Here is a 27,981-nt window from a genome sequence, read left to right as displayed (position 1 = left end):
AGTGTTTGTTAGCATCATGAAATGTACTGCCGAGATGTTTTGTACAAACGTTCTACCAGTGTATGGCCAGCTTTAGTGAAATCTCTTCAATGTATCTACAGCCATATGACAGCCTGTGTCTGATCACAGCTTGCCTATGGATAGACGCCATCTATATCATTGCCATCTATCCCCTGAAGGCATTCATATGGGAAAGCTAGCATTATGAAGTGCTGATCTTTTAGTTTGTCTTTTGAGATCAACAGTTGGCAATTTAATACAAATATTTGTAAATACAAAGGTAGAGCAGACATGCAAAAGAGTTGTTAAAGCAATACCTTTTAGTGGCTATATAAAAAGATTTAAAGTGGGAATAAACCCGCAGAATTTTTTTTTTTTTCATACAATGGCAATCAGCGGCTCATTGCGAGGGGAATATCTCCTAAACCATACAGGTTTAGGAGATATTTTTTTACCTACAGGTAAGCCTTATTATATGCTTACCTGTAAGTAAAAGTGAAAAAAAAAAAAAGAGTATACAACCGCTTTAAAGATGAAGTTCGGTAAAAAAAAACAAAAAAAAAAACTTTTCTCCTAAAGCTGCAGCCACACCACTTAGTACCCTTTGCACACGTGGCATCTCGCCCCTGTGTGCCCAATTCTGGCATTTCAGTGCACCTGGGAGGCACAGGGGCAGCATCCAGCCCCACTGTCTGTAGCCTGCCGGGATCCGCCAATTGTTCCCGAGGCAGACAGAATGCCGGTCTGCCTACGTAAAACAAGGCAGATCACAGTTCTATCAGAGGGGAAGATGGAGATCTGGTGTTTCTGCTAAGCAGGAACACAGATATCTTTCTTCCCCTAGTCAAATCCCCCCTCCCCCCACCCACACCCACACACACACACACACACACATACACACACCCACACACACAGTAAGCAAGCACTCACAGGGAACATATTTAACCCTTTGATCGTCACTGATGTTAACCGCTTCCCTGCCAGTGTCATTAGTACAGTGATAGTGCTTTTTTTATTATTATTTTTTTTAGAACTGATCACTGTATTGTTGTGCCACTGGTCCCCAAAAAGTGTCACTTAGTGTCGATTATCAGATGTGTCTGCCGCAATCTCACAGTCCCACTAAAAATCATTGATTGCCTCCATTACTAGTAAAAAAAAGAAAAAGAGTGTAGTGGTTAGCACTCTCACCCACAAGTACAAAGGGTCACTGGTTCAAATCCCAACCATGACACCTTCTGCCTGGAGTTTGCATGTACTCTGGTTTCCTCCCACAATCCAAAGACATGCTGGTAGGTTAAAGTGGTTGTAAACCCTTACAACCAACTTTGACCTACAGGTAAGACCTACCTGTAGGTCCAAGAAATATCTCCTAAACCTATACGGTTTAGGAGATATTTACCCATAGACAGCAGTGCACAGGCGCACTGGGGCAGGCCGTGAGTGTCAGCTCCTGTGTGTATGCGCGGGAGTGACGTCATCGCGGCTCCGGTGAATCACATCGCCGGAGCCGCGAGACCCGGAAGTTGCTCCGGGATCCATGGCAGCAGCGAAGAGGAAGACGGAGGACCGCTTCGGGGGCTTCGTTCTCAGGTAAGTTATTCATAATGAGCTAGTATGCTATGATAGTATGCCTTTCCCTTGCAGGGTGTGCTTTTTATTAAAAAAAAAATTTGCCTTTACTTCCTCAATTAGCTTCTGTCTAAAATCGTAGTATATGACAGGGGAGTAGAGAGAGATCTGCTGTTCCTAGTGGTCTGGAACAGCGATCTCTCTCCTCTAGTCAGTACACTGCCCCCACAGTTAGCCCTTGTACACACGGTCAGACATTCCGACAACCAAATCCGTTGGATTTTGTCCGACGGATTTTGTCCGAAACTGTTGCATACACACGGCCGGACAAAGTTGTCAGAAAATCCGATCTTTCAGAACGTGATGACGTAATTTCGTTACAATGGGACTACGTTCACGCTAGTAGCCAATAGCTTTGATGTAGGAATTTGATCTGAGCATGTGTGGCACTTTGTCCGATCGGAATTCTCTACACATGACCGGAGTATGTCCGATCGGAGCAGTTTGTCGGAAAATATTACCAGCAAGTTGGAAAATTTGGTCTGACGGATATTCTGACGGAAACAGTCCGATGCATACCACACACAGTCGGAATATCCAACAAACGGCTCCGATCGGACACATTCCGACGGAATCTCCGACCGTGTGTACAAGGGCATAGAAACACCTCTCTAGGGAACACTAAGCACTTGTACACATGATCGGACATTCCGACAACAAAATCCGTCTGATTTTTTCAGACGGATTTTGTCCGAAACTGGTGTTGCATACACAAAATTTTATATCCAGCTTTCAAACTTTGTTGGTCAGACATTCTGACGGAAAAAGTCAGATGGAGCCCACACACAGTCGGAATATCCGACAACACGGTCCGATCGGATATTTTCCGTCGGAATTTCCGACCGCTTAAACCCTTAATCACCCCCTAGTGTTAACCCCTTCTCTGCCAGTGACATTTATACAGTAATCATAGCATTTTTATAGCACTGATTGCCGTATACATGTCACTGGCTCCAAAAAAGCAGCAGACAGATCAGACACTTTTGACACTTTTTTGGAACCAGTGACATTTATACAGCGATCGGTGCTATAAAAATGCACTAGTAATCCATTAGTAGTAAAAAAAAAAAAAAATTTTTTTTAAATAATAAAACCTATCCCCTATTTTGTAAACGCTATAACTTTTGTGTAAACCAATCGATATACGCTTCTTACAATTTTTTTTAACCAAAAATATGTAGAAGAATACATTGGCCTAAACTGATGAAGAATTTTTTTTTTAATTGCCATTATTTATTATAGCAAAAAGTAAAAAATATTTTATTTTATTTTTTTCAAAATTGTCGGTCTTTTTTTGTTTATAGCGCAAAAAATAAAAAACGCAGAGGTGATCAAATACCACCAAAAGAAAGCTCTATTTGTGGGAAAAAAAGGGGGATCAATTTTATTTGGGCACAGCTTCGCATGACCACGCAATTGTCCGTTAAACCGACACAGTGCCGTATCGCAAAAAATGGCCTGTCATTAAGGGGTAAATCCTTTCGGTCCTTAAACAGGAGTGCCACCCAAAAATTGAACTTCCGCTTTAAGGGAAGGTGACCCCCCTGACATGCCACATTTGGTATGTCATTTTTTTTTGGGGGGGGGAGCGGAAACCCTCTTTTTAGAAGGTTCCAGCTCCCACTTCCTCCATGGTGCCGGAAGTAAAGTCACCTCTCCCCCCTCCCTCTTTGCAATCATCTGGGACACATCACAGGTCCCAGATGATTGCCCGGCCAATCACATTGCACAGCGTGGCTCGCGCATGCGTAGTGCGTGCCCAGCTGTGAAACTACAGCCGGTTGCCCACAGTAACAATGCCGGCACTGCAGAGAGGAGGAAGAGATGAGCAGGGCTTCGTTCCCCTGCATCGCTGGACCGTGGGAACAGGCAAGTGTCCAATTATTAAAAGTCAGCAGCTGCAGTATTTGTAGCTGCTGACTTTTTTTTTTTTTGGAACTCTGCTTTAAGTGGTTAAAGTAGCGCAAAAAATGGCCTGGTCATGAAAGAGGGTACACCTTCTGGAGCAGAAGAGTTTAATCCCATTAAGAATTTGTGATCAATCCTCAAGAGGCAGATCAAAATGAAAAAAAAAAAATACTGCCAAATGCCAATCATTGATTATGGAAGAATGGGCGGCCATCAGTCAGGATGTGTCCCAAAAGTTGATGACATCATGCACACCGCCCAACTTTTTGAGATGGTAAGAAGGGACACCTATCAGCAAAAGTATTCAGGCATAGGACACACCCCTTGTCACGCCCCTTAAAGGAAAATTGTATATATAAAAAAACATGATTGGTTAAACCCACAAGTTCTTTTTTACCACTACTATTCCTTTTTATTGGCTTTTGGAATTTACAAATGCAGCAATTTAGAAATGAGATGAAAGGTTTAGGGCTGGAAAACACTTTTTGATAGATAAAAAGTGCATTTTATTATCTACTCTAAAGATCAGACCAAAATGAGGGACAAATGAGGAAAGAGGGACATTGATCCAAATCAGGGACAGTCCCTCCAAATCAGGGACAGTTGGGAGCTATGTATCATGGGTGGGGGGATTTGAGAGGTCTTGAATAAGAAGGACCAACACTGTAAATATTGGCTCTTTGCATAAACTTCATGTCATTGTCAATAAGAGACTTTGGAGATTTACTAAAACTGGTTCACGCAGAACTTGGTGCAGCTGCACATGGTAGCCAATCAGCTTCTAACTTCAGCTTGTGTAATGAAGCTTTGGCAATATAACCTGGAAGCTGATTGGCTTCTATGAAGAGTTGCACCAGATTTTGAAGTGTCCATTTTTAGTAAATAGCCCCCTTTGGCACTTCTGAAATGCTTGTCATTCTACTTCACTATATCATAGTAAGATGTGACATGAAGATCTAAGAACACCGTGCAGACTGTGTGAGAAGGGATATTTGGTGTACATGAGATGTGTGGGATCCCGGGGATCTGTGTCCCTCCTCTAGGACAATAGACACATTATAATGCTGCCTTAGGAGAGGAGGGACAACCCTCCTCCATCACAGCTCCACCCCACCCCCCTCTGTGACGTCACAAGGAACGGGGCGGGGACAGGGGGAGGAAAACTGGCAATTGAAAGATGAGAAGAGTATTGAGGACGGCGATGAGTGCGGAGAGATCGGAGTGCACAGGGATGCAGACACAGGCGAGCTGAGGACTTTGTTCATCTGGTGCCGATTGCATACTTGCCTACACTGGACCTTCCTGCACCTGGAGCTGATTGCATGTAATAGAGGAGCCCCTGGAAGGGATCGCATTCTAAGGATCTCCACTCTATAGCTGCAGCCTGATCGCTAGGTGTGTGTGTTGTCGGTGGTCATCTCTACAATCAGAACAGGGAACGGGATAGAAGAAGTAAATCGGAGCTTTGGTGATCACTGGGAGCAGGTGAGCGATCAGATCGTGCGATGTTCTCGGTGTGTTGTGTGGGGGGAAGGGATTTCTTGCTGACTTGCAGAAGTCTGGACAGTGTAAAGAGGAGGAGGGGGAGGTTTGTATATAGTGTAGAGGGGGAGGGGAGGCTGTGTGTAGAGGAGGGGGTCTGCACGTGTGTGTGTGTGTGTGTGTGTGTGTGTGTGTGTGTGTGTATAAGAAGGGAGGGGATGTGCAGGGACAGCTCAGGGTGCTGCTTCCCATTGCCCCCCCCATAAGCCCTGCACTGGGCACCCTCACCTACAGCTCAGATTTGCAACCTGATCAGCTGATGTGTAATCTCCTCTGTCATTGCCTTGTGTGCAACTGCAATAGAAGATCTCCTCCTCCATGTATCGATGGCAGCTCCATGAATGAGGTCCTCCTATGTGTAGACAGAAGGCTCTCCTCCCTTCCCTGACCTCTGCACATCCCAGGGAGGATTTACTTAGGGAGATGCATTAGACAATTGCAGGCACCAGGCCTAGGCCAGCAGCTGGAGGGCAGAGACAGTACTGCTAATCTCATTTCTATGACATATCATGTAAACTCATTTTCCAGATGGACCGGCTGTGTTGGGGCATTGCCCTTAAAATTACGCCGGTCAGCCACCCCCCAGATCTGGCATCTGTTACCAGTCACCAAATATTGGTGGGTCCAGCTCTTCTCCCATCTGATGATCATTACTTCTTCCTTTAGAAGTAGTGGTGGAGTCTGGGGCAGGCCTGGGGCCACCTGGAGAACCTGATCCCACATGATCAGAAAATGGGATGTGTTCATTCATCTTCTGCCCGTCTACAAGCTCACATTAGCTGCAGTCTGCCTTTAGTCTTCTCTATTTTTCCATGGCTCCTGTAAAGCCCTCTGCGTCCGTTCGCACTGGGATTCCGCTTCACAGGCACCATGGGTTTTCCCCACATCTACGTTCCATCCAGGGCTGCTGGGATTTCTAGTTGCCATTTTGTACAAACTGCTGGGTGATGGTTATATGCTTCCCCCCCCCCCCCCCCTCCTTCTTTATTTTTTTATTTTTTGTGCATTTTATAGAAATTCTGTACAGTAAAAGCTGCATCATTCGCACCTGAGATTTTGAGGCATCTTTATATAAGTGTTTTACATGCATTATCAAGCTTCGGATGTTTTTGCTTTAGCCAATGAAAAACACAAGGTGAAGGAGAGCAGTTATTACAGGTTTAATAAATAAATAAATAATAAAAAAAAAACAAATGCCTGATATGTGTCTCGCCTCCAAAAAACACAAAAAAAATTGGCAGATTTGAGCATTTTCAGATATTCCTATGGGGCCCAAAATGCAGAAATCTGCCTTAAGTGATATTAAAGTGGCTGTATGCCCTGAGCAAAAAAAAACCTGTAAGGCAGGGATATGCAATTGGCGGACCTCTAGCTGTTGCAAAACTACAAGTCCCATCATGCCTCTGGGTGTCATGCCTGTGGCTGTTAGTCTTGCTATGCCTTATGGGACTTGTAGTTCTACAACAGCTGGAGCTCCTCTAATTGCATATCCTTACTGTAAGGCAAAGGCATAATGAGCTAGTGTGCATTGCATACTATCTCATTTTGAAGTACTTACCTTGGAACAAAGAGTCAGCACTGCCTCCTGGTCACCGCTAAGGGAGTTGACACGTTCCCTCTGCGTTCTTCTTCTGGGTTCGCAGCTCTGGCGCTGTGAGTGGCATGCACGGAAGTCCTCCATTCCGACAAGGAGCTCTGAATTTCTGGCATGATCCACCAGAGCTTCAGAGGGCATGTGCCACTGATGTCAGCGGCTGCATGCAAGGCAAATATCTCCTTTTAAACAAGCAGTTTTAGAAGATATTCACAGGTAAGACTTATTATAGGCTTACCTGTAGGTAAAAATCCACCAAGCAGAGGATACAATCGCTTTAAAGGTTCATAAATGTAATTATGTTTATTTTTTTATTTTTTTTCCTTTTTGTCATATTTGCCTGCTCTGTGTAATGGTTTTGCACAGAGCATTCACAATCCACTACTTCTAGGGTCCCCGCCGGCACTCTGAGCTCATGCCAAGTACCCCCATAGCAAGCTTCCTGAGCCTCTGCTCCATGTGTCTGTTCCCACTGCTCTCTCCTCATTGGCTCACTGGCTGTGAATGACCATAGTGAGGTCCAATGGCTACTGCTGCTGTCTCAGCCAGTGAGGAAGGAGAGACACTGGAGACCTTCCTGCTTTAAAAGAGCCTCTACAACCACTTAAGGAGCTCATGTAGCTTCTGGCCTCAAGCTACAGGCGTTTGAGCACTTATATGTATGAACAAGCACCATTGAAATACATTGGATTTAGGATAAGAGTTGTAGCTTCGAGCTAGAAAACACTCAGGTGGGAATTGGGCCTAAGGCCCTGTTCACACCTGAGCATTTTAGGTGTGGTGTGTTTAAAAATAAAAATTAAATAAAGCTTGCCGCATCTTTGATTCACTCTTATGAAAGCCCATGTCTAGAGTATGATGGTAGTGCAGTTTTGGTAATAGTGTTTCGGATTTAGTGTGTGTGTGTGTGTGTGTGTGTATGTATATATGTATGTGTATGTATATATGTATATATATGTATATGTATATATATATATATATATATATATATATATATATATATATATATATATATATATATATATATATATATATATATATATATATATTACACACACATAATTTTTTTTTTTTTTAGATTGCATGTCAGTAAGATGAAAAGAACAAAAATCATTAAAAAAATAAATAAAGAAGAAACAATAATGTAACAATATTTTTTATTTACAGATAATTGTGTACAACTGTGTTACTTAGTTTACTAATAAAGTACACTGGTGACATGTAAGAAATGCACACTGCATTGGCTCCTTGTAATATATGGAATCGGATGTAGTCCTCTGTGATCTTGCTGAAATCTATTCACATAAGTAACCAGCATAGATCCCTTACCAGATCAATGCAGGGAACACTCCCATGTATTGATTGGAAGCATCAGATTACTGTCAGTAGGAAGCAGGCTTTTATTCTGCATGAAATGTGTACAGGAAGATATGCTTTTTCATTTAAAAGAATACCTTTTAATGGCAGACGTGAGATGATTCCATGGAAATTGTTTGCTCTTGGGATATACTGGGTGTTTTTTTTTTGTTTTTTGTGGTTGGAAGAATTATTGTAGCTTGTCAGTAAATCTTAGCTAGCAGTCCACTATCCCGGAGTGCCTGAATGACCAGCTTGGGTTGGGTACTTTGTATTGATTGCTGACATGCTGCTTCCTGGAGGACCTCTTGGTGTATGTTACTAATGTACATCTTATGAATCGCATGAAGGTTGATCAATGACCTGATCTATGGGGCCAATTGCCATGCCACCGTTTTGTTCTGAATCTGCAGTGTGGCTGGTTCTAAACCTATTGATGCAAAGGGATCCTGCTTGTTGGCGTTTTAAGCAATCAGACCCTCAAAAGAACTTGAAGACCAGATACGTACATTTTTTTTAGAATTTGTGTTGCTCGGGAATTCATAATGTACTGCTCATTTTGGTGAACAGGACAAGTTACAATGTGGATCTGGCTGAAAATTTCCACATTGCCTGATTGTTTTTTTGGTTCATTGCTGCTGTGCCAGTGTTTGAATATGCTGTCTGTCTGTTAGAGCCCAAATTGTGCCTTGCTGGATCCTGTATAGCCCTATTCTATGACAACAGAAGCAGGAGTGCAGCTGCTACCCATAGAAAGCTGCCAGGCGTTAACCTTTTAGATGGTTGTTTTGGGTAATAGTTGAAATTTTATTAGTAATTATTTTTTATTTTTTTTAAGTGTACATAACCTGTGCTCCTCTACTTGCTGTGAAGCTTCTGTTGCGTGGCTCTGCATTTTCTTGTGAACCAGAATGCTTTTTTTTTTTTTTTTTTTTCTTCCCATTTCTTCCACAGTAATTATTGATTTACTTGGCTTACACAGCCCTTGCAGAACTGGTTTGTGCACAGGGAATTGCCAACAGCTCCATTATTCAGCTCTTAAAGCTGAACTCCTGAAAAATAACTAAATACAGTTTAAAAACATACACGTGAGCTGTCTTTATCTGGCAAAGGATTTCTAATTCAGTTCTTGCCACCTTGGCAGGCAGTACTATCAGGTTGGTGTTCACAAGTTTTTGCCCTGGTATTTAAAAGAGAAGTATGTATAAAAGGGCTTTGGCCATACTTCTCTTGCGGGTCACAGGGGTGCACTTAGTTCTGCACGCCTGTGATCCTTATTTAGCTGTCAGTGAGCTAAAGCCAGCTGATGTCAGTCTGAGCTGCTCCCACCCGCCTCACAGCCTGGCGCTCCAGTGAGCACTGGAGGGGCTAGAGCAGAGAGCCAGAGACTGACAGTCGCACCTTTTGTGTTCTTAACAGAGCTAAGCGATCAGTGGTCTTTGATCGCTCAGCTCTCAGTGTAGAGCCAAATATCTCCCTCGTTATCGGTTTCTCTAGCGCCTGAGCTGTCTGCACGCTGTCTCGTGAGAACCCTAGAAATCTTCGTCTACAGGGAGACATTTTGGAAGGTTTTCCCTGAAGGAACATGTTTGTACAGAAAATCCCCAGCCATTGTGTGAAATAGAAAATATAAATCTTCACTTCTGGGTTCACTATATCCTGGGGATTTCCAAAATTACTTTTGCAAAGATAATGTCTAGCCAAAAACTACAGTAGTGTGCCAGTTATAATTTCAAAATGTTGAAACTACATTAAGAAATTGCCCATGTTACAAATACAACTTGGAGCAATGCCTGCCTATTCTGTAAAGCATGTAGTATGCACTGAGGATTTGTGATATGCCGCTTGCCTCTATTACAGTTCTACAACACATCCTGTGCTCTGATAGTTCTAATAAACCGATCGGATGCTGGACTCGGGGTGTGTGCCTCTGTCATCTGCTGCCTGAATCCTTCTGCTGACGTCACTTTTGAAGGTCTCATGTTAGATTCCATACTGTTGTGAGAGACATTCTTATGGAGGAAGTACGCTTGTCCTCTCCCAGGGAGGGCTTTGTGGCCAGTGTGTGTTCCTCGCGGTAAAATTGGCATTCAATTCTTGCAGCTGAGCTGGTGCTATATTGGTGTAGGGTGCATTTCGGTTTCTACAATGCTGAGTAAAGGCGGCCATACATGTAAATTTGTCCAGTTCAGCAGGAACCAGACGTATGGGCAGGCTGGTTGTCTAGAGTTCAATCTACTGATTGACTTCTTATATATGTGTGTGTGTGTGTGTGTGTGTGTGTGTGTGTGTGTATGTATGTATAATTACTTTAAAATACTGTATTTCACAATATTTTTACCACTAAACTACGCTTATAAGTGTGAAATGTAAGACTTGGGTGGGTGTAAAAAGATGTCCGCTTGGGGACTTCAGACTGTAGGCTGAGTGTGGGGTGTACCAAGATGGCTGTGACAGAAAGTCACTTCCATTACAAGTTTTTGACGGGTTGCCCAATCTGACAGAACACAGGCTCTGTGACTTCTGTGACACAGCAGTGCCTACACACGGGACCTAGTGAATGTGTCACAGAATTCAAGGAGGTAAATGTGTGGGGAACTTTACAAAGTATGTTTGCAAACTTCAAGATCATTCAGATTAATAGGAGTAGGCCAGAAATCACTGAAATACAATGTGGAAGCTAATATAAGATATGACTATATAGATAAGCTTTACTTTATAAATGGGTTTTATGGCATAGTTACATTGGTCCAATATAAGTGTGCATATTCTATACCTGTGGGATCCCTGCATAAGCTGGAAATCGCTGTATTGATCTCTGCTGTGATCGCTGTTGTCTTCTGGTTCCTGTCACTCACTTGGCACAGGCGCCATTCACAGAATGCCTTGCATGTTTCTCAATAAATGCAAGGCTTTTCTGATTGTCGCATTGTCCAGCGGTGCCTTTATTATAATATATATATATATATATATATATATATATATATATATATATATATATATATATATATATATATATATATATATATATATATATATATAATTTTATTTATTTATTTTTCTTGAGAAAGCTGCAAAGCGTTCTCAGAATGGCACCTGTGCATTCCTGGGACCTGGAAGACGGCAGGCAATCACTGTAGTAGCAGATTACTACAGCGGTTTCATACCAGTGGTCTCGCTGGTGTGAAATATGCGTGCTTATGCCGAGTACACACGGTCGGATTTTCCAACTGAAAATGTTTGATGGGAGCTTTTTGTTGGAAATTCCGACTGTGTAGGCATCATTGGACATTTTCCATCGGATTCCGACACCAAATTTGTGATCTGGATCTCCAATTTTCCTACAACAAAATCCGTTTGAATTCCGATCACGTGTACACAATTCCGACACATAAAGTTCCACGCATGCTTGGAATCAAGCAGAAGAGCCACGCTGGTTATTGAACTTCAATTTTCTCGGCTCGTCATACATCACAGCGTTCTTGACGTTTGTAATTTCTGACAACATTGTGTGACCGTGTGTATGCAAGACAAGTTTGAGCCAAAATCTGTCTGAAAAAATCCCATGGATTTTGTCGGAATGTGTGCAATCGTGTGTACGCGGCATTACAGTTGTCAAAGCTGGACCAATGTAATTGTGCTATAAAATCCCTACCCAGAATTAATCTTAAAACATAACAAATGTGCAGAATCAAAAATGCTATCCCTTCTGTAGGTGATGTGGCCTTTTTTTATTTATTTTTTTAATACATGCATTGAGAAATCTCAAACTTTTCTGTAGTGTGTGTGTGTGTGTCTATGTGTCTATAAGTATAATATATCATTAGATCCTACTTGTGTAATGAACAAGTATGGTCGTCCCCCCACCCATTCATACTTGGAATCGCACCTATTTGTTAGGTCTAATTAATTATTCAGTGGTAATGCCCATTCACATTAGAATGCAGTGTGGGAAACCCATGTTCCATGACAAATTCATGCACTGCCCTTGCGATCTGCAGTAGGTGTCAATGATGTAACTAACAGTGCGTTTTCTCGCATTGGATAGCATGGCGCAAAAGTACCATGCGATCCGGTTGCATTGCGTTTCCAAAAGTGGTGCATGAATGGGGCTGAAATCGCACTACACAGAACTGCATGTGACTTGCACAGCACATGCAGTTCCTAGTGTGAATGGGCATAGGAATTGGTCCTCTTAGTAACCTAACAAGACTGCATAGATTTCTGTCCCAATATTTGAGAACTACATAGACACCAGGATATATATGATTGTGACCTCCCTGACCAGCATATCAGTCCAGGAATTGGGTGCTGACTCCAAAATAATGCCTAAGGCCCATTTCACACAGGCTTTCCGATCAGGTCCGCCTGTCGGTTTTTCAGGCAGACCTGATCGGAAGCTCCCTTCACTCCTATGGAGCAGCGGATGTCAGCAGTGACACGTCCGCTGCTATCCGATCCTGTCTGAAATCCAGGTGGATGGTGACCCTATTCTTCCTCCGTCTGGTGGATTAGATTAAAAACGAACAGGTGGTCCATTTTCACCCGATCTCCCCATAGAGCCCAGCTCTCCTCTGACAGGCCTGCCTCAGGAGAGTGAGCTGAGATGGTCCTGTCGTCCACCTGCTCAGTGGATCAATCCCCCACTGAGCAAAGCAGAGTCTGTCAGGAGGACCACCCGCGTAAAAGAATCCTATAATTCGGTGATCATCAACCCTGTGCTCAGGGCCCACTAACAGGCCAGGTTTGCAAGATAACTGAAATACATCACAGGTGATATAATTTGCTGCTCAGTGATTGCAGTATTCTAGTCTGCATCTCCCCAAGGTAATACATAAAACCTGGCCTGTTGGTGGGCCCTGAGGACAGGGTTGATGACCACTGCTATAAATGGTGGCTTTGTACTTCTCTCTACACAAGCAGATGATGCCTTTTGTCAGAGGAAAAATTGTGATCTGTGGGAGGTAATAAACCTCTACAAGTGTTACACTTGCACAATTAGCAGGCATGGAATTTACATGAGAAATCCATCTGGTGCTAAACCCCAACCGAATGACATTTTATCTAAACACATAACTGCTAAATTCAGTGTATAATTATTTTTTTTTTTTTTTTTTTAAATCCTGTATTTTATCGCTGTGCAATGCACTTCTTTAGCCTCTTTGCAACCACTTCCATGCTTTCCAGTAATGGCTGCATGTCCTTTCCCTAGTGATGATTTTCAGAATGAGAATAGCAGGGGACTATGACTTTACAATGTGTGCCGAAATGGCCAACCATACTCTCCTTTGGACATCTGTGTGACAATGAGACTGTTCAGGAGTTGACGTGGTAGTCGGGAGAGAGCGTTGTCACCTTATAACGGGAAGTACCTGAACAAGGACCTGTGTGGCAGAATCACCAGGGATTATTTATAGCAAAAGCCGTAAGTGACATTTTAATATAGTGAAGCTTATAACCAATTAGGTTTACATCTACTTAACTAAGTAGTTACGGTAAGTTTTTGCTTTTTTTAGTTTTTTTGGGTAGAGTGAGGAGGCATTAAAAGACCTGTCATATTGTAGCGCTGTCTGTGCCCCCATTGGGGAGTTTCACCTGCTCTATTTGTCCTGTTTACCGTTTTCGTTGAAAGTTAAAAGAAAATCCTAACTTTAGAGTTGACATCAGAACATGAAGAATTGAGGGGAAATCTTCCAGTGAGGGCGCTAGTTCTGATCTCATCGGAATTCCTTCACTTCAGAGAGATTTCCTCTCACTTCCTGTTTTGGCTAGGGGACAGGAAGTGAAGCGATATCTCCCCAATGGAGCCCACACAAAAAAAAAAAAACAAATGGGTTAAAGTCCTTCATTACTGTATCCAAAATGGAAATAATGTTTCTTGACTTTTGGCACACTTTAAAGTTCCAATACAGTCTCCCTTAATAAAACAAACTGACCTAGCAATTGGATTGATTTTTCTTTCTTTTTTTTTTTTTTTTTTTTTCCCAAGCTTGGGCTAAAAATCAGTGTTTGAAGTAGAGTATTCCTGACCCATTTACTCCTTCTTAATGGTTACAATTCTGTCTGTGATCCTTCAATAAATGAACTGGTTTTTCGCAAAGGGCCCCTGAACCTGTTCCTCTTGGGTCCCCGCCGGTGCTTCCAGCTCCTCCACTCCAGCGGCTGCCCCCCATAGAAAGCCACTTTCATAATCGATTAGTTGGCCAATTGTGCTGCGCTGTATTACCTGATATGTAAACAAATAATGCATTCTGTATGCAGGTCAACTAATCGGCTGGCCGATTAATCAATTATGAAAATGGTTGTCAACTATTTTCATAATTGATTAGTTGTTTTGGCCCTAATATCCATATCCATTCTGTTATAGCTAACTTTTGGTGATCCTGTGGGCTAGCTATCCCACCAAATCTTGAAAGCCATTTTCTACAGCTTTTTTGCCAGGTCTTTCCTCCTGAACATCAGTCTGTAAATGAGGAAAGTTTAAATGCTTAAAGACTAAACCTCTTTTCTGACACTTGTTGGATTTTAACATCATTTTTTGCTAAAAAGTGTGTGTGTGTGTGTGTGTATTTTTTTGCAGAGACACTAGAGAATAAAATGGTGGTTGTTAGTTTGTCACACTGTGTGTTTGCGCAGCGGTCTTTCAGATCCAATTTTTTGTTTTTTTGGAACAAAATACACTCAAAAAAAAAAAATGTAATGTAAAGTTAGCCCAATATTTTTATTTTCTTGATGTTACACCAATAGAATCATGATCTTTATTGTAAAGGGGGGGGGTGGGGGGGGGGGGGGGGGGGAGTGATTCTCATTTTTCCCAGAAGCGTGCGGTTCTACTATGTTCTCCAGGCAGGGATGCTCCCTGTGCCAACCCATCCACCATACCACTTGCCCAGAGAATGCATACAATATCTCTAAGGAAGGGATTCCCCCATCAACACTGACTGTTGCATTACACTCTGTGTTGATGGGAGGAATTGAGAGCTTATCTTTCCAGCAACCAACTGCACTATCTATTGGCTGCTTAATGCTAGGTACACACGGGCCAAAAATGGTTGGTTTGGCAGTTCCGACTTTCGGGTGGTGTGTACAGCTCCTCTGTCATCAAATGACCAGCTTCTGTCAAATGAGCATGCTGGAAAACCAGCAGCTGCTCGCTATTTGATCAGCACTTGCAGCCAATGGCTGTGAGCACTGACTTGTGTGTCCTGGTGGGGGGGCTCAGAACACAGTAGCACAGTGGGGAGATCACTGTGCTAATATCGCTTAGAACAGCGAGCTCCTCCACTGTTTGGTTTTTTGTTTGGGAGGGGTCATTCAGCCTGCTGGGTTGAACGAAAAAAAAAAAAAAAAAAACTGCCTGTGTACCAGCCTTAAATGTACTCCTCCCTCCTTCTTTTTTTTTTTTTAAAGGCTGTACATTTGTATGTGATTGTATCTGATGATCCTGATAGAAATCTAGTGTGCTGATATGTTCCTATTTTTTTTCTCCTCCTACATTGTTCTCTTTTGTTATGGAGAAGAGGAGAAAGGTATTGTCCTGTTCTAATGTAGTAGGTTAGGTTAAGCTGGTCTTGCATGTTTTGTGTTGTGTGTTTTTTTTTTTTATTATTATTTATTATTATTCAGCCAGTGAGCAGAATGGAAAAAAGCTGAACTGCTTTTCCCCATAGGTAGTAATATTACCCCCTCGCCCTTCCTTGTGTTTGCCCGAGTCCCCACTCCATCCATCACTGTGCCTGTCTGTAGCAGCTCTTCCTGCTCTCACAGGCTTTGTTGAGGCAGTGGGAGTCATTGGCCCCTGTTGCTGTTAGTCAAATCCTGTGACAAAAGGGTGGAGGGGCAGGCTTCGCTGTCTGTGTCCTATAAATACAGGCAGCAATACTCTGGGATCAAGCCCTCGGGTGTGCCGCCATAGGAAGCAGCACTGGCAGGGTTCCCCAGAAGAGGAGGATTCCAATGCGAAGCGCAAGTATGTTTATAAAAAAAAAAAAAAAAACTTTAGCTATCCTTTTTAAAAAGACTGTTGTAGACCTAGGCGTGCACTCACAGTGTGCCAGGGCGCCCCCTAATTACCCCATGCAACGCAGGTTCTTTAGGTCACCCCTGCCTGATCACTCACTGTGGGTTAATCTGGTGCAGCTCTGCATAGATGCCAATCTGCTTCCAGGTTTTTTTTTTTTGCAAAAGCTTAATTAAACGCTGAAGTTAGAAGCCGGCTACTAGGGTTGCACCGATACTAGTATCGGTGCTGACAAATGAGCATTTCCCCGAATACTTGTACTCAGGCAAATGCTCAGATGCTTAATCCGATACCTGGACAGTCAGGGGAGATTGTGGCACTGGGGAGGAGTTACAATCACCGATCTCCCTGTATAAATTTCAATAAAGCAGCTGTTGTCTGCTTCTCTTCCTCTCCTTCCTGCTCCCTCCCAGCGCCACACTGATCACCCCTGACTGTCCCCCTCTGTGCTTCTTGGGCTCCTCTGTCCTCGATCTGTCAGGATGGAGAGTGGAGGAAGGAGCCAGTAAGTGATCACTGACTCTGTACTTTCTTAACTGTCACTGAGCATCGTAAACTGTGCTTCAGTTTATGAATGGAGAGGAGCCGCTATCTCCTGCCAATTCAACTTCAGTGCAACAGCTGAGGCTGCAGAGAAAGGGACTGGAGAATCTCTGTCCTCAGTCCCTTTCCCTGTCTCAAAAGGAAGATGTCTGGGGTTAAGCCACACCATATACAGGAAGCTGTTCAGCACTGTGCACTTCCGATTTGCTCGCTGTCCAGTGCAGATGAGGCTGCAGAAAAAGGGACTGATGAATCTCTGTCCTCAGACCCTTTCTCTGTCTTAAAATGAGATCGCAGCAGTCTGTTTTACTGTCGTTCCAACTTTCAGGGGGCTGGACTAGGGCCAATGGGAGTAGAAAATGTCTTGGAGCAGTGTCACATCGTTGGTGTCGCTGAAAGGCGCAGTGCACCAGGGGTCTGTTTTTATAAACCTGATATTTCACCATGCATTCTGTTTCCATTCGTCCACCCCATAGAGGAGAGCGGGCTCGTTCCTTGTCTGCTCTGCATAGCACCCATCTGATCAGTGGAGAGACCCCCCCCCCCCCATTCAGCAGGCGGATTCCCCTCTGGAGGGATCTGCCCCATGTGAAATTGGCCATGGGCTAAAAAGATCTATTTATTTTATTTCAGCTTGCAGATTCCTCCATCCACATCCTGCTGGGCTATTATATTCTGACCGCCATTAGCATCTGCTTTCAGAAAATCTGAACAGTCTATTCAGCTCATTGGCTACAGGCGCTGGTAATTTTAGGGCCGAGTAAACCAGTTTTGTTAAGCCGACAGAGCCACCCACTTGCAAAAATTATATTTAATCCCTGGAGTTCTGCTTTTAAAGGGCCAATCACCCTCAAGCTGTTATTTCAATTGTTAACGTATATCCTATGAATAGTACTTTACGAATGGTTCTTTGTCAACTTGTACTTTGGCTGTTTTGATGGGAGCTTTTTGTGTAAGCATCAAGTAATCTAATAAGATTACGCGGAACATCCTGTCTCATCCTGGACCTAATTTCATGTAATATACTGCAGGACTCGCCATCAATTAGATGTCATAATGGGATACTGTTCTCAACGCACAGTGCTATAATGACTGTGAATAGCGTCAGCAGATAGGTCACTTTATCTCCTTAACTTCCAATCTGCAGGAATAACAGGACACCACGCCCGCCCAGGTTATCCCCATAATGACCGGTATTGTCTGGATGAGTTTAAATTAGGGGGGATTTTCAAACCGTCCATTGTAAGTTGTTTTACGACGTTTTAATTGCCCTTATAGATTTCTTCATGGCCTCTTCCTTTCAAGTCTCTTGTTTACCTTCCAGCCACTTGGCAAGGTTTGCCTCTCTTTTATATAGCTCTGTGTTTACTTGATTCCTCATTTGACAGAGGTTGAATTCTGTATTAATTATGGGAGTCTGCTACAAATGAACTCCATCAACAGTTGATATCTCAAGTGGTGAGTGATTGTTGCCTTTGGAGGAACGCCTTCTTCCTGTTTAGTTGCAGCATGTGTCAAATTTTAAATTGGAGCATATTGTGGCCTTTCCAGCTCTCAGAAGATCAAGAGTGAAAACTTTATTCTGAACCATAAATTCCTTTTGTTCCAGCTGTTATTTATTTTATTTTTTTCCCCTGTTTTCTCTCGCTGTATTGATCTTGTTTGTTTCTCTCATTCTTGCTAGCAATCCTTCAGTGCTTTTCAGCAATTACCCTAGATTCTGCTTGTTGAACATTTGGGACACGCCGCATTTTACAAGAGCACAAAAGAAGTCTCCTTCCCATTTTGTCAAAGCTTGACTGCGAAGTATCAAGTGCTATGAACTACTTCTGGCCTTGTGTGGCTGAGATGTTTCTGCTGACATCGATGTCTCTTTTATGTTGGCTGTGCAGACATTGAAAGCTTCTCTTTGATAAAGATCTTATTCTTCTCTTTTTTTTTTTTTTTTTTTTTTTTCCTAAGACGCTAATGATAAAGAGACCAATGTCGCAAGAACACAATTCAGATTTTCAAGTTATTTTATAAGGAGACCAATGTACGTTTACAATTAGGTGGCCTACAATTTTTTATAGAGGTGTAGATGCTGTCATTTCATCAGATAACTTAGCAGAAACCTGTCAATAGGACAGTTCTGTGGCCTACAGAAGTGAATTGTACAGCATTGGTCATTTAATCTGGACCAGTGGTCTCCAAACTGCGGCCCTTTGCCTGCTTTTATCCAGCCCTTAGGGCACTATTCCTTTCCTTGATCCAAGTCCTTTTTCCTTCTACTAACACCAAAAATGGGACCCTATTCTTTCCGTTGATACCAATGGTAGGACATATTTCCTCGCAATGACTCCAAAGGTGGGAACCTTTTCCTTCCACTGACACCAACGATGGAGCCTACTTGAATTAAGTGAAAATGTGCAGCACTACAAATTGTATCATTGTGGAAATAAAAAATAAATAAAAATTTATAGATGTGCAAAATTGGCCTCCTACAGAGAATCTCAAATTGCGTGCAATAAACCCCAAATAAAATGTACATATGAGTACTATAGTGCATAGAAAATGGCCACAGTAAGTTCAAGGGACAATTATTTATTTCAGGTACTTGTATATCTCTGTCAATTTACGCAGTGCTGTACATATACATTCTACAGTCACATCAGTCCTTTGCCCTCAAGGAGCTTACAATCTCTAAGGTCTCTAACACACATTCATACATACTAGGGCCAATTTAGACAGGATCTGAATAACCTATTATCATGTCTTTTTTATTTTTTTTGTATGGGAGGAAACCGGAGTATCCAGAGTAAACCCACGTAGGCACAGGGGGGACATGCAAACTCCAGGCAGATGGTGTTATGGTCGGGATTTGAACCAGTGACCCTTTTTGTTGCTAGGTGAAAGTGCTAACCACTACACCACTGTGACAATTGAATTCATTTGAACACTGGAATCGTATAGGAATAAAATGCTCTGTATAGAATATGAATGCCCATTCCAAATAGCGAGTGAAAATGATACACAGTGGCAAAAGGGCGGTCCTTCTAAAGTTTAGTGCAGGGGTGTCAGCAGAAGACGCTCCAAGTTATCTCAAGTGTATCGGCACCAGTGGGTAACAGGCAGGAGGCTTACCAGAAACATAAGAGCACTACTAGATGGTGGTCAACACACACACACTTTAGTTGATAATGCAATCCTCTAGACCAGAGATCACCAAACTACCAACCTCCAGCTATTGAGGAACTACACATCCCACAAGGCAATGTAAAACTGACATTAGCAGGCATGATGGGAATTGTAGTTTCTGAACAACTGGAGGGCCATAGTTTGGAGACCCCTGCGACGGGTCATCATGATCTCCGATGGAGTCTACTTCCTTCCACTGATATAAACATTAGAACACTATTCCTTCCACTGATGCCAATGATGGGGCACTATTCCTCCTCCTATCGGGCACAATTTTTTTTTTTTTTTTTTTTTTTTTATGACCATCAAGCCCCAGGAAATTTCTATTCCCACTGACAACAGTCTGGCCCTCCTGTAGTCTGAAGGAAAAAACTGACCGATTTTGTTTAGAAAGTTGGGAGACCATTGGTTTTGGTAGATAATGGTCCTAAAAATATGGCTGGTTGGTGGCAGCTCTTCTTGCCTATCCATGAACACTAAAGCAAAATGAGCTTGAGAAAAATTGCCATTTATTACAGCAATGGGCCTTATGTAAAATGTGTAAAGCAACATATGTTTTGACAATTGTGTTCCAGGTCCAACTAGGACAGAATAGCAAGTGTATTTTTCAGAGGAGCTGACTGGCTAGTCCGGGACTTGGTGACAAATATTTTTCTTTTTAGCAATAACCCTACTGGATCTAGTAAAAGAAGCAATATAGCCCAACAATAGCCATCTGTTCTTCTTTTGGTCATTTAAAGTGGTTGGAAAACCTCACATTTACCCAGTGAAGTAACTGACCTTGGGTGATGGGTGAAACAAATCCTCTTGCATAAGTTGTACTTGATTATCTGGAGTCTCCTTCTTTGTGTGTCTATCTATATCGCATTATTTCAAACCTGAATTTCAGTGCGAGTTCGGGGGCCGATCTGAAAGACATCTATGCGGGTTCATGCACAGACGTCTATTGAATTCTCCCCTAAACTTGCCAAAAGTAGTGCAGCAAAGTCAGCGTCTCACTGATTGTAACAATGCCGTTGCCAGCCATAGGCTGCAGTGTGACATGTCAAATCGTGACGAGGTGAACGGGGGGCTAAGTCACACTCTGCAGAGCTCTGAGAGCTGTTTGGAGGGAAGAGACCCCCGTCACCCCTTTCACACAGGAACAGAGCTGAGGCTGTTAATTAGCTGGAGCTCCCTCCCCTGTCACCATTTTTCTCTTGGTGTCAGGAAAACTTGTCAGAAATTGTTCATGCTGATAACAAGAATGAAACGGCAGACAGAAATGACACTTGGTGCTCTGGATGGAGACAACACTATAAAGTGATGTGCTTTGTTCATATTTCATGTTAGAGGTCTACAACCACTTAAACCTTCAAATAGGCACATAGGTTTATGTGTTGATGGTGAAAACGCAACTGGCAGCTTGGTGGAATAATTGCTTCTCTCTTTTAGGACCTGTGTTGCCAAGCAATCCGTTCCTTGACCATGGCCTGTATCTGACCTTCTTCTCACCTGCTTTAAGTAGGGTTTGCATTCAAGACCTGTATGGAAATGCAAAACTAGTTTTGAAGTGAATGAAGATCTGTCGACATAGGCCCTTGAAATATTTCACAATATAGCCGGCCACAGTCCATACTGTTTTTGTATTGTAACTAACCTCCACCATGCTATTGAGGCAGATTACCTTTCAGCTGACCGCCCATTTTTGCAGATCTTACCTTTTTTTGGTTGCACTTACAGCATTGGATGGACATTGAGATGAACTGGCCTTTTCATGTGGATTCCAAAGTTATTTTAGAAAGTAGATAGAAGGCAGGCTGGTTTATGAGGAGTAGAGAAGCTGTTCATTTACAGGTTCCCTCATAATTTTGGGAGGGTGGTTTATACACCCTTTTTATACTGTGGCCAACATTTTTGAACTCCCAAGAGTTCTGCATTAGATTTAATGTGAATGCGTGATTCAGAATCTGAAAAACATGTAATGGCAGGTTTATAATTTACCCTAAATATCTACATTGAGCTTTGTATGTTCTAATTTTTATTTTTTATTGGAATAGACTGGAAAAATAGGATGATGGCTATTTCCCAGTCAGGTTGGCCCAGTATGATCACACAGCATGGTCTAAATGGAGAGCATTTCTTTTACCAAACATTGGAATGAGAGCTTTTCAAGCAGTGGGTATTACATTTTGGTGGGGTGTTGGTGTGGTTGCACAGCTTTTGGTCTTTTAACCAATTGTACCAGTATATATTGAATCTTGGTATTGATCAAGATCAGAACCTAGATATGTTTTTCAGCAGTGTGGATGAAGTTTACGCCTGTGTTTTCACAAGTACTAGGTGTTCCTGCATGCTTGGTTAAAAGTTCTAGCCTTTCTCTGCCAAGTGCCAGAGGCTCAGCTGGCAGAGGCATACGAAAAGATGGGGGCTGAGGCACAAAAGAGAATCCAACTTTAAAAAAAAAAAAAAAAACACTGCTGCTGCACTGTGAATGCTTCACCAGGTGCTGATATTCAACACGTTTTGACATTCTACCAATTTTGTTCATTAGAAAATGGCAAATCTCTCACTTTTTTGGTTGGGAATCTGATTCAGATTGCTCCCTTTTGTCGTGTCCAAGGCTGCCCATAGACGGTTATCATTAATCAAAGCTGTTGACGAGCACTGGACACTAACATGTCCATCATATGTGGTCAATTATAGGATTATCCACCTTCGCTTGTGGGAAAAAAAGATTGAAGATTGACTAACCTCTTGCTAAGGGTTGGTCTTTCTGTGTTTTAATGTCTCTCTATTGTAGCTCTTGGAATTGGCTATCTTGCATCTAAAACCACAAAGTATATTTGCTATCAATTTTGAAAAGCTCTTGATACTATGTGTGTATAAAACTGCTAATTACCTATTGATAACAGTACTTCAGACTGTGCAGTGAGTTCTTTCGTTTTTTTTTTTTTTGCTGTGCGGTTCCATTGTATACTCAGCGCATAAAGTAATGTTTTCTTTTTAACCTAGCTTGGTGTCTATGAATATTTTATGCAGTTGGATTACTAGTACGGAAACAATTACGACCGTAGACGTTTAAAGGCATATTGTGCTGTCTTGTGAATGAACATATAGTGTGTATGTGTAAAATATATATATATATATATATATACATACATACATACGATTAGTTATGCTGGACTTGTCATTGTATACCTCTGGTGTCCACTTATGGCCCTTGGGTACTTGTTGTGCTGCCCTTTACTGACCCAAGCAGTCAGTAATGTAAGCCTTCATTGTAAAGTGGCTATGACAGTGATCTAAATGTTTTATGTAGTATGTCTCCACGCTCTCTCTCTTGTATTGTCTTCAGTCATCACTGTTGCACTTCTGCAGTCTCTGATCATCTCCTCTATTATGTTGTGTGTGTGTGTGTGTGTGTGTTCTATGCAGCCCCTTGGATCTGTCAAGGGCCACAGTTGAGGCCTCCTAAACTTTTGTAAGTTGCCAGTTACTGATGCTTGCAGTGGCTGGCGCAAAATCTTAACGGTCTCTGCTAAGGTTTAGGCCAACATTGCCTATGCTGCTTATTTTCTGGGTTTTACTGCGAGTGGCTATACCAGCCCCACATCTATAGTTTGCAGCAATCGCTGTCTTTGTACCCAGGAGAATACAATGGCTTGGCAGGAGGGATTCCCACATCAACACTAATCTGTGTTGATGGGGGTATTAAGCGAATGTCTGTCTTGCAACCCGAGGTTGCAGGAAAGATATTTTGCTCGTGTATGGGTTACTCCCTATTTGGTTCAGCCCTGCCAAGATAACCTGCATTGTGCTAACTCAACTCCTGTCCTTGGGTGACAATATTGCTCTTCGTTAAATACAGTAGAGAGAGTTGGCATTGTCATCCTATGTTCAGAGGTGTGTTACTAGCAGGGTAACCATGTGAAAATAAAGGGGAAAGAAGACTGAATAAAGAGAGTGAATGTGGTCATCTTTAGAACTCTTGTTTGGTGGGCAGAAAGTGTTTGGAATATATTTTGTCAACCTGCAGATACACCTCTGTTAGCATATGTGTCCATGCACGCATAAGCATTTGCAGGCTGGAAAAAAAACCCATCACCAAGCACGGTCAAGAGAGGAGCGTTTTGGGTAGGGGGAAATAAATGTGAATGCAGTTCGCATTTCAAACTAGACACAATGTATTCTTATGGCCAGAATAAAAGATTATTCTGGCCAATAGAATCCATTAATGCGATTATGCTCATAAATGTGTAACCGTGTGCGCCAAACGCAGCTTTTACTATAATCTTAATAAATATATTATATTATTTATTTTTAAGCAGCTTTTCTCTTACCAGGAGAAAGGGCGTTTAGAGGAGTGTGTATGAGGCCTAAGGGCCCATAACAACTCGCTGGCAGAGGCAACACGTGCTAAAACATGCATGCATAGGTGTGTGTGTTGCCTATTGTCTGTTATTGTAGTTAAGCCTATTGTCTGTCAGGTTTATTTTACACATGCTTTAAGAGGGGATTTTTTTTTTTTTCTTCCCTTTTGGCAATGTGGAAGTATAAATCCTTAAAAAAAGATTGTCTCTTGCAGCACAAATTCAGTGGCTCTTCTTTTTTTTACTTTTTGTACAGCCCTGGCTTGTTATCTTGTTTTTGTCTTTGCACGCATTGTCATTGTGATTTTATATATGCCTCAGCAAACTGCCACCAGGAAATTTTAAATGTGTTTCTTGGCATTATTGTATGGTGCTTGTCATCGGTAAGCTGTCCAGATAGACTATGTTTGAGCTAGCCTGGCTGCATGTGGGCAAAGGATAAGATTGGCTACCACTCATGTTGGCTCTGGGAAGTACTGCTGAATATGTCGGCTTTATTGAAATGTGTAAAAAAAATAAAAATAAAACGCTTGTCCAGGAAATCCAATATCACCTTGCTTTGATGCTCTGCTGCCATGGGCAGGGTGCTGTACCACCATCTTCCCTTCCTACATTAGATGCAAGCACCCGAAAGAGCCAGCTCTCAATTACCCCCCACCACCGATGTGCCCTGAGGGCCTTCTCCCAGCTACTATGTCACTGCACGCTCCTGGGATATGTGATGGGGCTATCCCAGGAGAGAGCAGGACGCATCATTCTTTCCTATGTGAGAATGGAGGTAGAGGGGTAGGCCGGATTAACAAAAAAATAAAATGCCACTGATCACAACTTTTATCTACTGCAGGGGGTTTGTTGCAGGGATAGAATTAACATTTTGGGAGTGAAGGTCCATTTTAAGGGTGGGTTGCCCATTTCGTTGGGTATGTGCTGGTATTGCACCTCCAGAGTGTCATATTGTTGAACCAGATTAGCAGTTATTTAAGCCATCGGTGAACAAGATGGGTAGCTGAGGATTGGTGCACTGCCCAAAAATATTTATTACAGGTGCTGATATAACACCATCCATTTATGCAGCCTTACGTATAAGTATATTGTGCATTCACATCAGTCCCTGCCCTAAAAGAGTTTACAATTTTAAGGTCCCTTAAGCCTAGTACACACGTGCCGAATGTCGGGCAGCATTGGCCAGTTTAATAGAAACCAGTCGACATGCGACCCGTGTGCACTGGAGTTGGTTGGACCAAAAAGGTGTGCTGATCGGCTCCTAATCCGTGCTCCTAGCCAATGGCTGAGAGTGCTGTTCGGGGGGCGTTTTTTTTTTATTTTATTTTTTTTGGCCCTGCTTGGTTGAACAAAAAAAAACTACGAGTGTGTATGAGGCTTTAAAGTGGAAGTAAACTTCCATCGATTTGTACCTAAATAGGTAAGCCTATAATAAGGCTTCCCTATAGTTACTGTAAATATCTTGTAAACATGTGCCATTTAGGAGATATTTACTGCATATGCAACCGATGACTTCATCAGCGCTTGCGCTCTGAAGGTACACCCACTGATGTCATTTCTTCAAAGCCCTGTGCCGTGACCAGCGGCTCCCACACACATGTGCAGGAGAGACATCAAGCGGCTCTTGCCTAAAATGTAAAAACCTTTCTACTAGCTTTACATAACGCAGCAACATCCACAAGTCCAAATAGGACACCCAATGTTAGAGGGGATTTATTCTTCCAAAGCAAATACACTTTTGCAAACTGGTACTGACTTGTATTCCAATGTTTCTCTATCACTCAGTTAATGTGACCCCCCCCCCCCCCCCCACCGCTCATAAAGATGATGGGTGTCAAACAAGGATGCTATGCAGAGGCTGGGCACCCTGCTTGAAAGGCTGCATTAGACAGGAGCAAAATATCCAATCAGCATGTCAACATGCAGGTAGTGCTGTGGTTGGGATTCAAGCCAATAACCTTAATGCTGCTAGGTGGAAGTACTTCCTTTTTAGGTTCACCCAAGACGGGAAGTGATGGGAAATCTCCCCAGTGGGATCTCGGATATGGTTTTAACAAAGGTTTTTTACTCTTTCATGCTTTTTCCAAAAAGAAGAATCTTTTTTTGCTTTTTACAGATTAACATTACTGGGAATAAACTATTCAGCAGCTTTTCAAACTGTCAGACCCTCTCTGCAGGCAGTTAAATCAAGCTCCACTCGTTATCCCATCCCCAAATGTTGATTTTCATCACATCTTGTTGACATTTGTGTGCGAACGTACAGTTCGGCAACAGCTGTAGACCAACAGGTCTGGATTACAGGAAGCCTCTTTGTCCCTTTTTTTTTTTTTTTTTTTTTTTTTTTTTTTTTTTTTTTTTTTTTTTCCCCCTCCTCTGTATGGCCAGGCCTTATTGTGGTTGGGGGGGGGGGGGGGGGAGCTGCCTTTGTAACAAGAGGAAGTGAGTCTTTCTGCAGCCTACTAGTTAGATCCCAGGAAGTGTATCCTGTTTAAACTCCCACCCTCGTCCCTCTCCGCCGTTCTGTCCTCCTCCACACTTTTGGCACAGCAAAGTGATTTTCATTTTCCTTGATTTTGTACAGTATATTGAGTCATCCGGTTAACTCCTTCCTGCTCCCGAGGAGGGCTACTGACTGACGTCTTCCGGCTCGCTCAATTCTAGAGAATAGTTAATCTTTCAGTTCAAATTGAAATTTAATATGGATATTAAGTGAAGTCGCCCATATCGGGCTGCCTGTTGCAGCTGTTGGGACCGGTTTACAATGCAGGAGCAGCACTGCCTCATTACCAAGCTTAAGTGTGTGTAATGGTAAAATTCACGATGTGTTATTCCGAATAAAATGAGAACATGGCAAAATGTTCCACTTATCTCTGAAGTTAAGCTCATTTTCCTTGAATCATCTGCAGTAATGACCTGAATCTGTAATGTAATGTACACAGCAATGAATTTAAAGGATATGCACACGTACACAGTATTTCTGAGTGGATTAAGATGCTTGCCAGTAACTTACTCACTTTCCTAGGCCTTGCCAAGCTTATTGTCTTGCAATCACGCCCACCCGGTTCAGTGTGCGGCCAGAGCGAGGTGTGGAGGGACCTCTCGCTGGGGCAAGAAATGCGCTTGCTGTGCATACAATAAAACCTAAGGAGGTATCTTCACAGGGTCAGGCCCCTGGGCCGGCCTGCGAATCGGTGGTGACTGCGATTTTGTTTTCAGCAGAATATCTGTTTGTTTAGTTAACAGCTGGAAATTCAGAACTGGATCTGGTCTTTTAACATTGAGCTTTTCATTCGGGGGGGGGGTTCATATTTGTAACCGCATATAATATCCAATACTAGGACTGTTTGCATCAAAATGAACAAACAGGTTTGTGAATAGGAAAGAAGCAGAGACCTAAATGTTTAGTATCTTTCTTTTAACGATGATAATTTTTATTAATTTTATTGAAAAGCTGGAGGCATGCGTTTGGACAGACACTATAAAATATATAAATATGCCAATCACATAATTGTTTTTTTTTTTTTTTTTTGTGCACATATCATATGAAAACAAAAATGTTTATTTCCTGAAATCTATACCGGCAGCTGAAGGCTGAAATCTTGTGTTTGGCAGTTTCAGCTGAACTATTTTAGATGCTGTCGCTGTTCTGTTTTCTGACAGTGGTGGGTACTGGCTGTCAGAAGACAATAGCTGGCAGGGGGGAGATTACTCCATCTGCACTGTTTAGCATGAATGGAGGAATTTATTTGAATTCTCTTTTTAAAATGGTATGGTATTGCAAAGTTTTTATCATATTGCTGTTTTCTTTCTTGTTTTCTTTCTTGTTTTCTTTCTTGTTTTCTTTCTTGTTTTCT

The 27,981-nt window shown here is 42.4% G+C and overlaps 1 protein-coding gene across 1 annotated transcript in view; it reads left to right on the top strand.

Annotated features, from left to right (window-relative positions):
* Positions 1-4,706: 4,706 nt before the first annotated feature.
* The window catches only part of SEMA4C (semaphorin 4C), a 45,689-nt gene continuing 22,414 nt past the window's right edge, over positions 4,707-27,981 (top strand). Inside the window, exon 1 of the mRNA XM_077469552.1 lies at positions 4,707-5,025. The gene's annotated coding sequence lies outside the window, so the exon portion shown is untranslated. The remainder of the gene's footprint in view (positions 5,026-27,981) is intronic.

This window comes from Lithobates pipiens, unplaced genomic scaffold (genome assembly GCF_037356315.1).
Source record: "Lithobates pipiens isolate NorthernLeopardFrog02 unplaced genomic scaffold, aLitPip1_a1.2 Scaffold_8, whole genome shotgun sequence".
Lineage (NCBI taxonomy): Eukaryota > Metazoa > Chordata > Amphibia > Anura > Ranidae > Lithobates > Lithobates pipiens.
This window is presented reverse-complemented; position numbering and strand designations above follow the sequence as displayed.